The 19,218-nt window shown below is 34.6% G+C and overlaps 1 protein-coding gene across 2 annotated transcripts in view; it reads right to left on the reverse strand.

Moving 5' to 3' along the window:
* LOC108690754 overlaps window positions 1-19,218 on the reverse strand; it is a 37,068-nt gene that overhangs the window by 10,487 nt on the left and 7,363 nt on the right. The window contains exon 1 of one of the 2 annotated variants that reach the window (XM_018198201.1): window positions 3,997-4,091. The exons of the other annotated variant lie outside the window; for it this stretch is intronic. The gene's annotated coding sequence lies outside the window, so the exon portion shown is untranslated. Of the gene's footprint in view, window positions 1-3,996; window positions 4,092-19,218 lie in introns of those variants that run through there. 2 annotated transcript variants of the gene reach the window in all.

The following is a 19,218-nucleotide window of genomic DNA, read 5'->3' on the forward strand; positions in this document are numbered from 1 at the left end:
TTGATTTCATTTCTAAAGTTTAATTTTTCGAGAAGATATATGAAAAAAACATTCAAATTTTCAAAAAATATTTATTTTTTAATCTTAAGAAAATTCACTTTTTTCGATTATTTTCTCATTTTTTCGAGAATAAAACTCACTTTTCTAACTATTTTGGACAACTTTAGTCGCTCCCAAGGTTGCTTAACAATGAATTCGATTTAACATCTTCTTTTTTTAGATAGGAGTTTAGATAGAAATTTATGCAGCTGTAATCGCGATATTATTGAAAAATAGATAGATGTTCATTATACTAGTTCATAAATTCATGCGCACTTTTGATAAATATTGCAATTAAAAAAACTCGAATCAATTAAAAATAACTTAGCAAGAGACACAAACTAGTGTCAATTATAGCTATATATAACTTTGCGAGACCTTTCCAAATGATTATGTATTCCTTCAGCATCAACAATTTCTTGCCATTTGAAACGTGTTTGTTCCGTCTACATCAAGAATTCCTGACAAACATTGTTGAAAGGCTAAGAAAAATACGTGTAAGCGGATAAATAAAATTTCTCAGATTGTCTCGGATATCTGATAGCGAAGTAGCGCCGTGTTTTCCTGAATCAACCGACATATATTATAATAAATAACATTCTCGCTCGACATTACATCTAGAAAGTGCCAGTATACACAATAGCATTCCTCTTAGAAAATAATCATGACGGCACACAACTCGGATAGTGAATGCATTGTACTTTACGAAATGTCCAATGAAAAGAAAAAGGAAAGGATTCCTCTTGTATGTTATAATATGTATGATTCCTTAGTACATTCGACGCGAACTCGCGATGGACCGATTCTGCAATTTAACCTGAGAGATTAAAGCTCATTTTTAATATTTAGTTTAATTTTAATTTTGATTCAACTATCTTTTCCTAGTTTTAATCTATACTGATAGGAACGGATAAGATCTGGTGAATATATAAAGTTTTAGATAGATCTGTCTTATTTATAAGAGCGTAACTTTTTTTGCATGCTTGTATTTTTCTAGACTTCTCCTAGACTTCTAAGTTAGATCATTTACGTCTCTCTCTAATTTGCGACAAGAAATTGCGCGCAACTACGCATTTATATTTATCAGGCACTGTTAGTACCACTGAACACTATCGTGTCGTTATCAAGGTGAAATGGCATAGGGCGATAAGGTCCCAAGGTAATACGGAGGTAACAAACGTGTTCAAGCAGCGGGATATCAGTCGATCTTATCTCCTCCCCTTCCCCCCCCCCCGTGGTTGGCGCTCTCGCGCCGATCAAGAAGGCGCCTTTTTACGGTCGCGCGATAATACACCGCATGGTGCGAGAGTCACAAGGGAGGCGGGTCGGAGGTACTTCCGGTTTCTACGAACGTTAGCCAAGCGATGGGAAGAAACGCCATCCGGGTCTCTTTGGCAGAATGCACAATGACTTGCGATTTAAGTGCATTCGACCTGAAAAGATTAAAGTTTGCTAAGCATAAACGAAGCATGACTCGTTTTCTATAAGATTGTCTATAGAAAAGCGATAATCCAATATAAATAAATCTGTCCATCTAGAACGGGGTCACATGATTTGAACTCAATATCAGATAGCGAGTTTTTTTTATCTTTGTCATCGATAGTATTTTAGTTCGAAAACGTAACGGGGGGATAGAAATTACATATATTACAATATAGTTACTAAATTAGACATTAATATGTTTATGTGATTTTTGATTTGAGAACAACAAAATTTTACTTCAACATATTTTATTATAACGCGAAAAAAACATTTAATTTAAATTAACATCTTTATAATGAAAATTTATAAAATTTTATGAAAGCTTTTTAATCTTTTATGAAAGGTTTTTAATTTGTTTTTAGGATCGAAGTTATGAAACAATTATTGCCATGACTGGCATGACCTTTTTCTTTTGTTGACACTTGATGTTTACCTATTACATGAAGTATATTAAAGTTTTTTCATGATTTTCACAATTAACGTAATTTAAAGGCGAGTAGAGTAACGAGTTTGTATTTTAAATTAATTTTTAAGGTGTTATTCTTCTATCTTGAAATAAGTAAGAAAACTGAAAAATAACTATACTTTCTTGTTGAGACATAATTAAATGTAAATTTTGTTAATGTTTCTATATTAGGTTTTTAATAAGTAGATCTATATATTAGGTCCTTTAATAAATAGTATGGACCCGGGATTTTTAATAATGAAAAATATTGCAGTATAATTTTTTCGATAAAAATCTTTGTAGTTATTTTAAAACGATTTTAAAAAGTCGCTCGAGATATTTGTGAAGCGAGATATTTCCGAAGAAGTCGAATCACGATAAACATTTACAAGGACAAGATCAATATAAGAATATTACCAGGAAAACTTATTCATGGAAAGAAACTTCTGATCTGATAATATCTCAATACGAATACATTCGTATTTATAGAATTTTCTATAAGTTCAAGCTATTCAGACATCTTCATTGTACTTTTGAAGCTTTCACGAGTATTTTCTATAAGAGATGCCAAAGTTTATGGGTTATCACCATGTCATAATCCACTGCTAATGCGAATGTTTTGTGAACCTTGCCGCTCACTTCATGAGGCGAGGAACATCTCTATTTAGACTTCATAAGAGGTTCAAATATATGAAAAAAACTTTACTATCACATTCAGACAGTCACATCGTAAGATTTCTTTTCATTTAAACAATTTTTCTCATTTTGTGAACTGTTTTAATCATTTCAAGTGTATTTTATATGAAATTTAAATCTCGATAAATTATGGTTTAAAGTATCACTGACTCGAATATAATTAAAAAATAAAGTTATATATAAAAAACCGAAATGGGAAATCCACATTATCACTTCTTTCTCTACTATCGAATAAAATTTCACTCTAGTGTAACATCGAATGTGCCAAAGTTACGGATTCTTGCGTGCGGTCTAGATCAACTTGGGAATTACGTCTGAAAAGCTAACTGGGCAGCAGGAAGGGAGTGAGAGGGGACAGGGGCCGTTATACGCTTGAAAAGTCCAGACTCGTCGGCGCCCGGATGCCGCCGCGACGTCTAAACTCCGGTCGTATCTTCGGAGGGTATAAAACAACCATCGCGTCTCGCCGGGGCGGAATTGGGCACGGCGAATTTCGTCACGCCATTTAAGCGCGCCGACGTGCTTCTTTACTGCGAAGCCGATAGACGACATGAGGCGTGGATCAAAATGCAAATAAGAAGTATCAGTGATTGATTCTTGATTATTGTGATTTATTTGAAGAGTAAAATAACATACTGTTATTTTTTCTTGTATAGAAAAAATATAAATTAAAAATAATTCATAATTTATATTAAAAATAATGTGGATTTATGAATACATCTATAAGTATATCAATATTAAATACAAAATATTAATTTATGTAATGTCCAATTTTTTATTTTAATTTTATTAATAGTATATAACATTTAAATCTACTATGATCTTTTTTATCTTTCGGTCGTTTTAAAATACAACGTATTTTTTTATAAAAATGTAAAATCAGTTTTTAAATCCAATACAAATAAAAAGGTTTTTGAAGAAGCAGTTTATAAGTCCCGCAACTTTGTGCAATAAGAACCAATTCACAGATTGCCAAACATGTGCAGCGGTGCAAGCTTCGCTTAAAAAAGATTGCGAACGGAATCCGTGACGCCGCGGTCGTCGCCTCTCGTCCGTCAGTTTGCCGACGAATAAAATGTACAAATGTCGCGACGCGGACGCAACCCAACGCATCATCTGTCCAAAGCGGCTCCAGAGAGACGCGTTCGTCAGTTCCACCGATAAATCTGCGCAGTCATTTATGCGACGAAGGGCGAAAATAATCTCTCTCGTCTTTGCATGGCGTACCTCTCGAGTTTCTATCTCTCGTCGTTGCACGAAGTATTTATAAGTCACAAAATTAGGAAACTACGCAATGGTCACGTATCATCAAATATATAGAATATTATTGTCACCTTGTACGTCGTTCGTAAATTTCATGCGACGCGACAATTTGGTCTTCCCGAACGGATGCTGTGACGATATTTTAACCCCGCTTATACGTCGCACCGAACTGAATTATGCAGAAAGCGTCGGCAAAATATCGCAGCAGCATCTTGAGGCAAACGACGAAGTGACGCAAAGAAGACAAGACGACCCGAGAGAATGACGAAACGCTCGCAATTTAGATACTGCAGAGGCGTTACGATCCGACCTACGCCCCCTGTTATCACGCATGAATAAGATATTATCAGACGTAAATCGACTGAACTTTGCATGAACGTTATGCTACGACTTTCGTCACTGTCATTCAGACACTCTTTACATAAAAAAAAAAATCTGCGTAGTGCTGATTCTGGTTATGAATGAGACGCAAAAATTCCTCCGATGAAGAATAAATGTATTTCTTTTTATTATATCCATTGCTGGAATCTCTTATTAACATAGTTTGCGTCAATGTAAAAAAAAACTTTGAGAAATATTTATATTAAAATGTTTAACATATTTATTAGACAGATTTATTCCACTAGAGTAAGCAGACTTATATTATATTTATGGTTTGAATAGTATCCGCTAGTTGAGCCGTTCAATTGGATCAATTTTTCAATTATGTAAATCGTGAAATTTGTAAGACGGTCCTACGCCTTAACGTGCAATGTATATATTTGAAGATTCCTCCATTAAATGAACAAAAAAATAATATTGATCGTTTTAAATTCAAGGTCTTTGCTATGTATACACGTCTTAAAGTAATTGTCGTAATAAGACCGCTCAATTGCGACAATGTATACTCCGCAGTTCTTCCGCCGTCGATTATGCCTTTGAGCTTTGCTCCGATTACATTATCATAACAAAAGAGATGACGTTCATTGCCAATTGAACTTATAAACTTTCTTTAAAACATAAATTTAACGAGCGTCTCGTTTCGGCTTATCCTTGGCCCACATGGAATACAAACGAAGAAGATGCGAGTTATTCATGAAGTAATACAAAATGTAAAATTAGAAAAATCATTGTAAATAATACGCTTTAAAATTAGAAAAATCATTGTAAATAATACGCTTTTATTCGCGCGATTTCGAAATAGATGACTCTCTTACAGCATGTATCGTATTTCAAACTTAGAGTGCAAGCATATGTAAGCCATACAAACTTGTATAATCATATAAACATATACATATAGAAAATTATTCAATCATTTTACGTGCGACTTTATAAAAGAAATACGATTGGATAATTTTCTGTATGCATATGTTTATGCGGCTATGCAAATTTGTATGGATATACCCTAACGGTTGCTCTCTGAGAGGATTTAAAGGAAATAAAAAATGTTAAGACATTCGCCACACAAATGTAATAATTCGTCACAAATACTGCCAATATTTGTATGCAAGTTTAACCGCAACCTCTGATCCCGCGCACGTACATCACAAGCCTAGTTTATTGCGTCATACGATAACATTGTAACGTTAATTCTATGCAATGCTGATTACTGGTTGAGATAGGCGCTCTCGGCGGGGTCGAAACCCGCCTCAGGTGGCAAAATGAATGTTTTGCATGGACGGATATGGAGTCTGCTATCCTAGATGACGGATGCTGATAGGTGGACGAATATTTTAACAGCGCCACACGAAATGGTGATGCCAGCACGCGACTGTGCACGCGACTTCGCGTGTGCATAAAAGTTGAGCTGCGAATATACAGTGTCGTGCTTATGCGTCGAGACTTTGTGTGCATAAAGCCGTTCCAGACTCGTAATCGACGCGACTTCGCCGTTTGGCATTTTAAGCTTCTTTCTCTTGCACGCGAGAAATTTCCCGTTAATTGGAACGTTTCGCATTATTGGTATGATAACAATGATCATAATAATAGTGATCAAAACAATGATCACATTCTAAATGCCTTTCTACGAATGTCAATTTTCAAGCTATTCAGTTCGCTAACAGAATAATTCTATAATATTATAAAATTTTAATTAACCTTTTTCTTTACGATGTATGTAATTATGGCTAACGTGACAGTGATATAAAAAACATTTGACAAATGAATATTAATTTTCGAGCAATTTCAATAATTGAATTATTTAGTTTCTTTCGCACATAGATTGATGTTTGTATAATTTGTGTGTTTGTTCTTACGTTCAATTTCCCTGTTATTATTGTCTTTTGAAATATGTTTACGCAAGAAGGCTATATTTGCCGTCATCATTCGCAGAAGCAATATGAAATATCACTTGAGCATCTTATTAACCTTTACAGGATGGAAAGCCACTATAGATAATACAGTGGCGCTAAAACAATATCATACTTTGAGATAAAGAATAAAAAAGATGCAATAATAATGAATTATAATAAACTTAAGAAAATTTAAAAAATCTTTGCCTTTCAACAATTAAATGGTTAAAACAAAACGGTTTTTTCAAATATGCTGTATTATAGAATAAAATTTACTTATTCTTCGCTATCTTTAAATAATTTTAATTCATGTAATAATTAAATAGTATTTTTATAGAGGAAGAACGATTTTGCTGGAGTATCTAAAAATTTAACTTTAAGAGATTTGAAAATAATTTTGTTAGACCATAAAAATAATTAATTAGGATATTCAAACTGGTTGCTAGAATATCAAAACTTTTTACAACATTACTCATGCTTGATATTTCTACGTAATTATTTTGATGATCGAAACAAAATTATTTTCGTATCCAGCTAAATTTTTAGATATTTCAGCAAGATTATTTTTTTCGTGTAATCAAATTTCTAAGTAGCATGATGTTGTTATCTGAAGTTGTCGTAAGAACATCTCGAGATAGGTTGTGTATCTATCTCAAACAAACAGCAGGAAGAAGGAAGACCTCCGACACGCGAGGAACACGTTACGAAATGATATAGCCGAATGATGTAATTGACAATATCACGATGGCAAGAAGTGCCGAGATTTAGCATAGTGTGTCATCACAAAACAGCGAAAAGCGTCGGCGTTGCTTTTCAATCCCCGAGAAATTAGCTCCGAGAGATCAGACTTCTCCGGGAAAAGGACGCGCGAAACATTGAGAAATAATACAGACGAGTGACGTGATTAATAACGACACAGTAGCAAGGAAAACACGTTGTCGAGGCCAATCGACAAACTACTGCGCTATGGCGAAAAATGTCAGTAGCGATTTAATGGAATCACGACTGCGCATGAGTATAGTGCATCATCTCTCTATTTTTATTTAATTTAATACTTTGGATTCAGAACAAAGTTTAAAATTAAATACAGTTAAATATAGTTAATTCAGTTGACTTGACGTACTTTTATTATTTTAAGATGCATAATTTCTGTATAATACAATCACTTTGAATTTCTAATTCTTTATATGTATGCACATAGTTGACATAATTAAGCTGCGTGATTGCTATCATATATGCTGCTTTTTTTCTCTACTCAAACAACTGCTCGAGAAAAATTTTATCCTACATAGTAATGAAATATCTTTGTCTCTCCCCATCGGAGAGGCGGGGCAATAAAAGTTCCGGCTACAAAACATTGAACGACAGCTGTACTATCTATTTTTGGAGGGTAAACACATTCACGAGCGCGAAATAAAGTGTCTCCACACATATGCGCGCTATTGCGTGCATGGAAAAACACTACCGGGCGCGAATCGCGAGCGCAATCGCGGGCACACAAACGGAATCGCACGCAAGTAGGCGAATTGCGAGAAGAAGCGACTTTGTGGCGCCGGAGAGGGGAAGCACGAATGAAAATGAAATTGCAAATCGGCGCTGTTCGCCTTCTTATCGAATGTTTTTCCCGCAACGACATAAATGCGTGCGCTTTTAATGATAAACGACGATATCACCGATACGCGCTGACGAAAATTTATGTCGGCGAGGCCAGAGATCTCGATAACGTATGATGAGTGTTATAGTATAGCAAGTATCGATATGAAGTTTTTCTGTTTCTCTCTCTCTCTCTCTCTCTCTCTCTCTCTCTCTCTCTCTCTCTTCAAGTCTTCAAGTCTTAGCTAAATTTAATTATTCGCTATTCGCAATAGCTAAATCTTTTCAGCAGCGTTTTATTAATACGATATTTTATATTTTTTTATTAAATACTGTAAATGATGTTATATAGATTTATTTTTTCACGTTATTTAAATAGATTTTGTGATTTTATCAGTTTAAAAAAATCAATTATTTGCATGCAACGTCGATCTATGTCGTCCCTGCTATATTGTAGATATTCTAATTATGCAGTAGAGACGGACAACCTGTGAGGCTGCATTTGACTAAGACTCGTATTAGAAAATGCGAGATCGCTGGCTCTCAGCCACAGTGACAAAAACAAATCGTAAAACTGCACAAAGATCGTTGTAAATTGTTTCTAGGGAGAATCTCTGATGCACATGTATTCAGAGAATCAAGGTATTTTCTTGCGTGCAGGTAAGATGAAATTTTATCAAAAATCTATAGGACGCAATTTTATTTCCGTACTATTTTTTGCATTGTGCTTCGATTCTATTGGGGAAAAAATCCTTTTACAAATTGATAAAAAGACTTTAGCAACCCGTATATTTTAGTTTAAAAAAATTTAGTGATTATATCACTTGATAGAACAACGTTTCAGCTTTAAGAATTTGTACTTTTAATTGCGATACGATGATTTTTAGTGGAATTACGAGCGATAAAGTCAGAATGTTTCTTTTTACTTAATCCGCGAGTAACTCAGGAACAAAATTAGGAATATTTAAAAAAAAAATGATTTTGTAGGAAAAGCTTTAAACTTTCACGATAGTCGAAAATTTTTTTGGGCACGCTACAGATCTACAAAGCGAAAAGCAAATTTTTCATTTTTTTTTTTTTAGTTCTTAATTTTCTACATGTAAAAATGACAAAACTCATAAATTCAAAAAATATAGTAATCATTCGAGTGTAGAGATTTCAAGCTTTAAACCCTTAAATCCTTTTTTTAAATTTTGATTATTTATAATGAAGATACTTTTTACCAACTTGTAAAGGGGTTTTTTTCTCTAACCCAATATTTCGAATTCTTGTTAAAATGATATCTCGATAAATAACATAATTTTTACTAAAAAAAATACAAAGAAAGGTGTTCTATAAAACTTTCAGAGTGAATTGTCATTCTGAAGAATGAAATCTCAGTTTAATAGCCATAGTTTTAAAGATTAAAAATTGAATCATTCTTTTTTAAGAGTGACTCAATTTTCACTTTTCTTTAGAGATTTTACTCCAAAGAATTTAAAAAGAACATTGTATTATAATAAATTGAAAATGATATTATATAGGAACGAGAAAGTTAAAAAGGTTTAAAAATTTAGTTCGTCAACGGCAACTCATCGATTAATAAACCATTTCAATATAGGACACAGTCATATACTTCATGAATATACGTTGAAAAAAAAAAATAAACCGACATTGATATCGTGGAGTCGTTTTTTTCACACGCAATATCGAGAATTGTTAACAATGTAAACCGATATGGATCTGATATCAATCGGTGACTGATATAGAATCCTATGTTTCGTAAAACGAGAAATTATTAAAATACGTCGAACTGTGACGTTACTCATTGCAAAAGCCATACAAACCTAAGCGCCACAATCGGCATAGATAAAAACGTCGACGAATCATACGCACTTGTCAGCCTTATTGACGTCACGACACTTGTTTGTCACTATTGCGATGCGATCTACGATAAATATAATTTTTTGTGCGCACAATATCGACCATTTTGGTGAGCCGCACTTAACGTTGATGCTATTCATATATTCTCATCTCCTTTTTTACACGCATTTTTGCTATTATTAACGCATTAAATAGTGTCATTTGCTTGAATACATCCTTTATCTTCATGCAACAAGAGATTTGAATCTTATTAATAAATAATAAATATCTTATTAATAAATAAATCTTATTAATAAATGATAATTCCAGTTTTTATATATACATACCTTCATATTGATATTTACGACTTTCAGACAATAAGAATTTTTTTTTAATTCGGAATTATCGTAGCGCTTTAATTCGATTTAATTGTAGTTTGATTCGATTCTCTTTTTTTCTTCTATTTCTGTTTTTAACGTTTGAGAGAGTTAAAAATCTTAAGCACAAAGAAAACTTTCTCGTAAAGATGCTCACATTAGCAATGTGCATCGGCGTTGTTGATTCGAGTAAATTAATCATTCGATTAGCTCGTCGCTTGTTTATGTGTAGCGATTGATTTTCACGAGAAAAAAATCTCTGTCGCTATTTATCGTCAAGGAAATCGCCGTCGTCGTCGATAAATATAAATCCGTTAGTGATTAATTAAGATTCAGCATTCACAACGTAGTACACATTCCGTTAAGAGAGTATCTATTACTCGCGGACATTACAAATGGCATAAATGCGTTAATGGATAATAAATGTGTCAAGAAGTATTCCGATACCGTTACTGCGCGCCATTATGGCAACACTCCGTAAGGAATGTGCCAATTCATTAGATGTTTTCGCGAAAAGTGCGCTGAAAGCCGCCGCGATCGAGTGGCGAGGAAAGTCCTCTGATCGCAAGAAGGAAATTCAACAGCGAACAGTTTCTCAAGAATTGTTTGTTCAAGGCAGCGAAGCGCGTAATACTAATTACAAGCTAGCAGCACACATTATTGCAATTTTCTCGCGGGTACTGGCGGATGCCAAAGGCAGACACATTGCTGTAGTAACTTTGATGTGGCGAATGAAGTAGACAACTTGAGTGGTCAGTATGGAATATTCTATGCAAAATCGTTGATTTATACCTTCGTATTTTACATATTTATTTCGAGATTGAATATAATGTGTATTTATCGGAATATTCTTTTATCGAGAGATAAACTTTCTTGTTCAATTCCTCAAGCCGTAAGTTTGTCCTTTCGCTTGGTCGCACTCAGTACATTTATCTATCGAGCGGGTCCAAATATGCGAAAAAGAATCTCGGATATAACTGACGGAAGGACGGAAACCGGATTTCTACACGTGGCGATTTCATTGCCGCGGAGGAATAGAAAGCCCTCGTGCGTGACAGCAAATCGCTATGTGGATGCCGGGCGATCGCTTCCAGCTTGACTCCTGAGCTCATCGACCGGTTAACCTTGTCCGGACGTGAGCGGAGAAATCACAGGTCTCCTATCCACGAGATTGCTCGTGAAGCGTACCGGTTGACTAAAATGTACATGCTGTAACCACGCGATAGACTATGCGATGTATATCATTCAACGACGTGACTAATATTTCGTCATTAATATTTATTTTATTTCAATGCATAAAATGCAGTTATAATGTAAACTTAAAATGAAAATGAGATCATTACACGTTCGTTCCAGATATTAAATTCCAGGTAATAAATAGTCATTTAAAACATCTAAATTTTATCGAATAAAATTAGATAAATTCTATTAAAAGAACAAATATATTAATGTTTGCGTGCTTGAATCAAGTGAAATCTTCATTAAGATACATAATGATGATTATTATTATTATTATGGAATTTACGCTTTCTCTTGTATATAAATATTCATATCGGAGATAATCACGAAGGAAGATCGCACTTGAAAATTAGACTATTATAAATCGGATTTTCAAATCTACGGCACATGGGAAATTCTGACATCTCTGTGCATCATCTCCTCCTCCTTTCTTTTGCATATTTTACGCGCAAGTTTCTTTGTCCGCGGACGGTATTCTGGACGAACAAAAGACTACCATTGCGCTTGACCTCGTGTACTCCCCGACCGACGCGCACGCACCATTATTCCTAGCAGATAGCTCGGTCCATAAACCACCGGCTACGATTACCACGACGTTATTTTTCGCGTTCCATCGCAAACTACATTGATCCGGACCTCCCACGCGGATAAAGCTCAACGGTTTGCACATCGACTCTATCGCGCTCCCGCGCCGCTTTCGAACAAATTCCAGCGAACAATCAGGTCCCGGTCGTAGCTATTCGTCGACCTTGCGAAAAATAACGCAAGATCTCGATACACAATAGCCTATGTTTAGCAAAAACATTGAACACTGATTGATTCATATCAATGCTTTTGATTAAACGGTACACATACCTCAATGCTAACAATAGATCCCCGTTAAACACAGAAGAAATATGTTACGAAGGAAAGAAATTAGACGTAATAAAATCCAAGACATTTTTTTATTATTAAAAATATCAAACATTTGCAATTAAAATGAGCTTGGAATTGAAGAGTTGCTACGAAATGGCATATATAACTCTTCGAAATGATTTTCACTCGAAGATTGATGATGGAAAGGAAAGAAACTAGACGTAAGATCCAAGAAATTTATTCATTATTATTAGAGATATATCGAATATTTTCAGTTAACAAAACAAACTTGGCATTAAAAAGAATTAATGCGAAAGGGCACAACTCCGACTTCCGCTCAAAGATTAAAGTCTTATTCGAAAATTGCTTTTCGACATGCATTCACGGGGGTCTTCATTGGTTTATGTTGTTGTATGATTCATGTTGTTACTCAGCCCACAGTTAATTGGTTTCCTTCCTTATTATGGTCATCGGCCCCATATGAATAGGAAGAGGAAACGCCAAAGGAAGAAGGCGTCTCTCATGAATTCCAATAATTACAAATTCAATGTGTGAGACATTAAAAGCGAATTTGCATTAAATTCAAAAAATATTTTTCCTATTCCTACGTATTCAGTTATATACGTATTCGAAATAAAAAATTAATTACACCAAGAAAATAAACGTGGTTGATAAAGCTCGCTTTATATCTCTTGAATCAAAAGACATGCCTTTATGATCAAGCATTCATTACTGAATAATCTTTTTTTTTTCTTGTCTACATCGAAGATTGATCGCGACAGATATGTTGCAAAGCTACAAAGCGATCTGGCACGAAGATCGATAGCACGAGAGAAATATTCCTCGCACTTGTGTCCCGCATTGTGCGTTCATGATAATCTACAATTAATCCCGATCCATCTACGGTTCGCGACCACCTCTTCCTCCACGCTGCTGGCGAGGTTTCACGCCTGCACATGTGAGGTGCACCTACGCGGCGACAACGCGAGTTAAGGCTCCCTGAATAACTGCAACTTACGCTACGGAATGCGCGACGTTGCATCGTCGCGTAAACAAGTTTCGCGCCCATTCCCGCGTAGCGATCCCTCATCAGCCTTATATATGCGCGTGGGCTGTATGTGAGGGCACGTGCGCCGTTTGATGCGATCTCACGGATGCCAGAGAACGGGGATGCAGCTGTCCGCTGTGCAACTTATAGCGTGCACTCAGCGCCGGTACAACGCATCTCGACACCCTTTAATTCGTGAAATTGTTAAAACTTATCAAACGTATCTTTCGCAGTTTTGTTTTTTTCTTTCCTTTTAAAGATTCTTTTGTCGCGCGTGCTTCAGTAAACATGCTACGTGTTGTTTTTTTTATAAAAAAATATTTGCTCTTTTAGAAAGATATACATTCTGACAAAAAAGTTACGCACAGGTCTAGACGTTGGGATCGTTTTCTTAGTAATAGTGACAGATATACAGCTTAGAATCTTTTTCATAGATCTTCTCGATAGGAATTAAAACAGTCCTGCGTATTTTTGCCATATCTGTCACTGTTTCTAAAATAATGGGTCTAGATTTATGCTTTTTTTTTATCAAAGTTTATCACAGAAGAGACGATTTTTTTGACATGTTTAGATATGTTTAGATACATCTGAAAATAATCTTGTTGGGCTACGTGCGTTCAACATAATTATGTTGAACATTCAAGCATAATGCTGCAGAAGTTTTGACATTCTAGCAACCGGTTTGAGCATTCTACATTATTTTGGCGATCTAACAAATTGATTATCATGTCTGTATCTCATTAAATCTTTAGATACTTTAGCAAAACTTTTCTCTCCATATATATATATATATCCATATATATGTGTGTGTGTGTGTGTGTGTGTGTGTGTGTGTGTGTGTGTGTGTGTGTGTGTGTGTGTGTGTGCGTGTGTGTGCGTGCGTGCGTGCGTGCGTGCGTGTGTGTGCGTGTGTGTGCGTGTATGTCGCGCTCTAAGATTCTTTTTCAGAATAATATTCTAGCAGTCAAATCAGGACATATTTTATATTTATAAATTATTTAGATTTCTATAGAGAGAAGTTTTATATCGAAGTCATTTAAATAACAATTTAAAATAATAAAAACTTTTATTCACATAGTCTATATTTGCTATAACTTTAGAATAAAAGGTTGCCTAGTTTTAAACCAGACCTGAGTGCACCGTATACTTATGAGAGCGTACCGATCAACACATCGGTGTATCATTGCGATTTGGCACAGTTGCAGTGCGACAGGTCAATAGCGAACTGCCAAACAGTCGGAATAGATACAAAAAGCAACAGTATACTGTCGGCGAACGAATATCAATAGTGACAAATAACCAATTGCAAAATTTGGAAAAGTCAAAGACTCGACTAACAATTTCAACTTAGCTAATTTTCTACCCACATGTATACAGCCGATACCGAATCGTAAAATACAATCCTATGTCATAGGTCAACTTATCGTTCAATTGTAAAATTTTTTCAAACGTGTTATAGCCTAAGAAAATAAAGTCAGAGAAACTATTTCGTTTGCCGAGCGAGCCCTACTCCAAGATAGAGAAGCGGCCGGTTCACGTTGTGTCAAGGACAGACCGGCTATTTCGCGCGGGCCAGGTGTGGGTGGAGTGCATTGACCTGCTTACTTGCATACTTATCCGCTTGCGGCACGTTACATAGCCACTCATCGACGCGGCATGCGCGTAGCTCACCCGGAACGCGAGAGATCACGACGTAGGGCCGGTTTCCTCTCGGTGTCGGTTAACCCTTTCACACGACGAAATTACTCACTTGAGAAAGACTTACGTTATCCCGAATGCAAACAGTAAAACGTACCAGCTCTAGTGTATCGTTCAAAAGTATAGTGGTACCTTATATACATTGCAGCTGAATCGAGGTTTACGATTCCCGAGGAATTCGTGACCATGAAAAGTAAGTGGAACCAGAAGTGTCTGATGTTTACGAAAATATAAACTTTAGTATTATCTTACAGACGATATTTTATCTAATCTTGGTTTATCTCCTTTTGATATTAAAATTAGATTAGAAGATAAGTTCAATTAATAATTTATCGACAATTTTTAATAAAATGATGATTACCCTTGGTCAGTACGTAGTAAATAGAATCTTAGGTGAAATCGGATAGAATCATAGAGTCAAAATGCACAGGTAAACTTGTTGAAAGCCACTCTTAATTTTTAAACTGAATTTTGAAACATGCAATAGTTTAACGCTGCTAGAAATAGAGGATGATCTATCATTTATTATTCATTTACAAAAGAATAAAACTACTTATATGAGATATACAATGTTTGTAATGTAGCTGTTGTTTGTGAATATAATTCTTGTAAATGTCTAGGCGTCCACCTACATACGCGAGTCTCTACAAGCCAAACGCATGCAAATAGAAAGACGTTTGTTAGATATTTTCGTCGTTTTCCAACGTCGTAATCGACTGGCTAAATTTGACAGCGATCACAATTACCACGAATATATTCTGCATAATTGGACAATGTACAATTTATCACTGAACAGAAAAGAGGTTCTAGTGTATATAACGTTGCCTACCGGGTACACAGAGATATCACTACGCTTGGCAGCCGATAGCGCGCCATGTGCGTGCCAACGAAATCGAGGTCAACACAGCACACGGTCGTAATCCGAAAAAAAATCGTATGTATGCATCAGCTTCTTTCGGCTTGTGGCGTACCCAACGTCTGTCGCGCAGCAGTATTTAAAAAGGACTTTTCAAAAAAGATATTACAGTTCTTTTATCATTTTCTATTCCACTTTCGCTAATTGATTTTTTATTTAAAAATGTTATTATTTTCGTAAATATTCCCATTGTAATTTCTCAAAAAGTCAATTAATTGAACAAATATTTAAACGAAAAACAATTAAATAAATTTAATTAGTAAATTAAATTAAAAACCACGGTTGCTTTTAAATAGTTTTTCAAAAATTCAAGTTTTTTTCCACGATATCATGCATTTTGAGGAGTCTTGCCAATCGCGAGGATCCTCGAGCGAACGTAGTATTGACAACTGTTTTGATCTAAAAATGTCATCATTTATAAATATTTTTCATTGTAATTTCTCAAAAAATTAAATAATTGAAGAAAAAAATAATTAAGACTAAATAATTAAATAAAAAGCAATTAATTAAACAAATTTAATTAATAAATTAAATTATACACCACGATGATTGTTTCTAAATAGATTTTAGAAATTGATGTTTTTTTTCGCAATATTATGCATTTTGAGGAGTTCTATCAATCGCGAGAATCCTTGGACGAGCGTATTCCGCGAACGTAGTATTCATAAAATTGCATCGAAAAATTGTATCGTGCTGAACCAATGAAGAGATCAATCAGAGAATAATGCGCGACACGCAAGAAAACATTATATCGTTGATCGGCACGTGGTTAGAACGATACAAAAACGATGTAATACGACGCTGTATACGGAATTTGACGCCGCAAAGGAGCCGTAAAACCGGTCGCCCTGACTCATGTTGCACCATCGGGGATGCAACTTACACTTTCGTTGCTTCCATGCGACATGATAGTCAGCTGATCGTTGATCACATGAACGTGATGCACATCGCTGTTTTTGGTTTGCCAAGTAATCAGTTTTTGCAGATATCCTAGGACGCGGAAGAGAAAAGTCAATTACACGGCACTTTTAAAACTTCCCTGACGCATCAATAACGTAAAGATTGATATGCTTTCGCATGTTACGTATTCGTTTTTATTGTTAGTTAAACAAACAACAAGTAGAAAAATAACTGAGATAATAAAATATTGAAAGAAAGAAAAACTTTCTACAAACAAAAATGTATTCAATTAAAACAATCGAATAATGAAATAGGCATCTCTTCCGCTAGATTTGTTTACGTTCGAATATGATTACGAGATAAAATCTGGTATTGGTTATTTAGAGTCTTCGAGATACGTAAATTTTATTACAGTATTAAATTACATATTGTTTGTATATAACAATATTTGCTTTCAACTCGACAGCTCGCAGAATATATTTATACTTATATATACTCGTTGAGTACTACAAACTACCCACTTGAAAACGAAACGTATGGCCATAAACGCGACAGCTTTGCAGCCGCGCTCGCTCATAATGGTATTGTAACCGCGGTTCGCTGTTTTGCATGACTGATGTGAACGGATTGTTTCAAGCAGTAGTCACACTGGTGCACCGTTACTTTCGTGCATGACGACTTCTGCGGTGTTCTCGCAACTTGCATGGCATTAAAAGAAACGCGCGGACATTTCGTTTATTAATCTCAGAGAAGAAAAAAACTTAATTGAGATATATTCAAAAAATCTCTCTTTCGCATATAAAAGAGAGGTAATCTCGATGAGATTGACATATTGATTAGTTTTTTTGCATAAAATAATATATAACTATATAACTGTTTTTTGCGATCGATGTTATATTTTTCACGTACATATTTTTACTAAATTTTCTGTTTAGTATTTATTTTATAGTATATATTAAATTATATTTGATATAAAGTATATTTAAGTTACAAATTTTACTATGCCATTGGCATAATCTTGTAAGCTATTGTAATCTTGTACAAATTACTTGATCTATTAAGTTTAAATTTTATCATCACTTTCGTTTATTCGGAGCCAAATAACACATATATCAATAATATTTTGCTCATTAACCATTGGTATTTCTTATCGTGTCGGTATCGTGTAAATAAATGAAAAAGAAACAGTAAAGAGAGATAACTGAAGTATATGTACTTTGAATATGTATTTCGAAAGCAAGTAAATATGTATTTTTTTAAATCGACACATATCACTGTATATCGACATAAAACACATATATTGGATAAACTAAACGCTGGATGATATTTTCAGAATTTGCTGATATCTTTCCTTATGAACAGATACTTTTCTCAAGGTTATCGACACCTAAGATGCCCCAGTTCCGACCTGTAAATGCTTTTAACCACTTAATCTATTTATCCGTATTTTGTTGCATACCGATGCGAATTTGTTTTGAAGAATTCTTTATATCGTACCTCCTTATATCCATGATGATAGCAGACATTTGATAACCTCCGAGATTTATTGTAGTTAAACTTGAATAAATAATTTTGAATTTTAAAGCAAAATTAATATTAACTAATATTAATAATAAGAATCTTATTGAACTTACATATAAAAACTTACATATAAAAACATAACAATAGGAAATAAAGGCCCATAACAGTCGAAGCTGTATCTTTAATGTTTAAATAATTTCATGTAAATTTGTACATATTATATATGTACAGTACATACATATATACTATATTTGTAGTCATTATTTGTAGTCGAAACTAATATGTTTAAATTCATGAGAGTTAATTTATTTTGTCTGCATTCTAAAAAAAAAAAAAAAAATGTATACAAAAATATTTTGTAGCCGCGGTTGAAAAACAAATAGAAATCCGCACTTGAGAGACTAATTCTCTATAAAAATGTCGAGGGACGTGGATGCCAACGTCATTGGCCGCGCTTAATTTAATTTTGTGACACGTGCGTTACTTCGTCGGCGCCTATAAACGGGCACTCGCGATACAGATCACTTCCGAGCGCCTCTGACTCGGCTGCAGCTTTCTCTAGCTTCTTGCGATTTTCTCAAGCAATGACAACACGTCATCGTCGGCATCGCGCCACGCGTCATCACATGACTACGCATAACGTCTCATCATGATTCACAATGATATCTTGAAGAAATATTTTTCACAATATTTGGAAAAAGCAACGGATAGTTCAATATGGAAATTTCCAAAACCCTTTCCCATTCGAGTCAATCTTAGAACTAAAAAAATAATACATGTAGATGTATATGTTATGTTAAGTGAGTAAATAATTTATACATATTAATAATTAAAACATAATTTATATATATAACTGGATATTTTATAGAAAATTTTAGGACAGAATTAAAATCATATTTTGTTTATCGACGAATTATTTTGTATTATAATTTGGAATCACATTTATTAATTACGCAATTCGAAAAAATTCAGTTTTACATGAATCGTAAACTATAGAACATTGTAGTAGAAATGTTTTTTAACAAATGATGATC

This window comes from Atta colombica, unplaced genomic scaffold, assembly GCF_001594045.1.
Source record: "Atta colombica isolate Treedump-2 unplaced genomic scaffold, Acol1.0 scaffold35, whole genome shotgun sequence".
Classification (NCBI taxonomy): domain Eukaryota; kingdom Metazoa; phylum Arthropoda; class Insecta; order Hymenoptera; family Formicidae; genus Atta; species Atta colombica.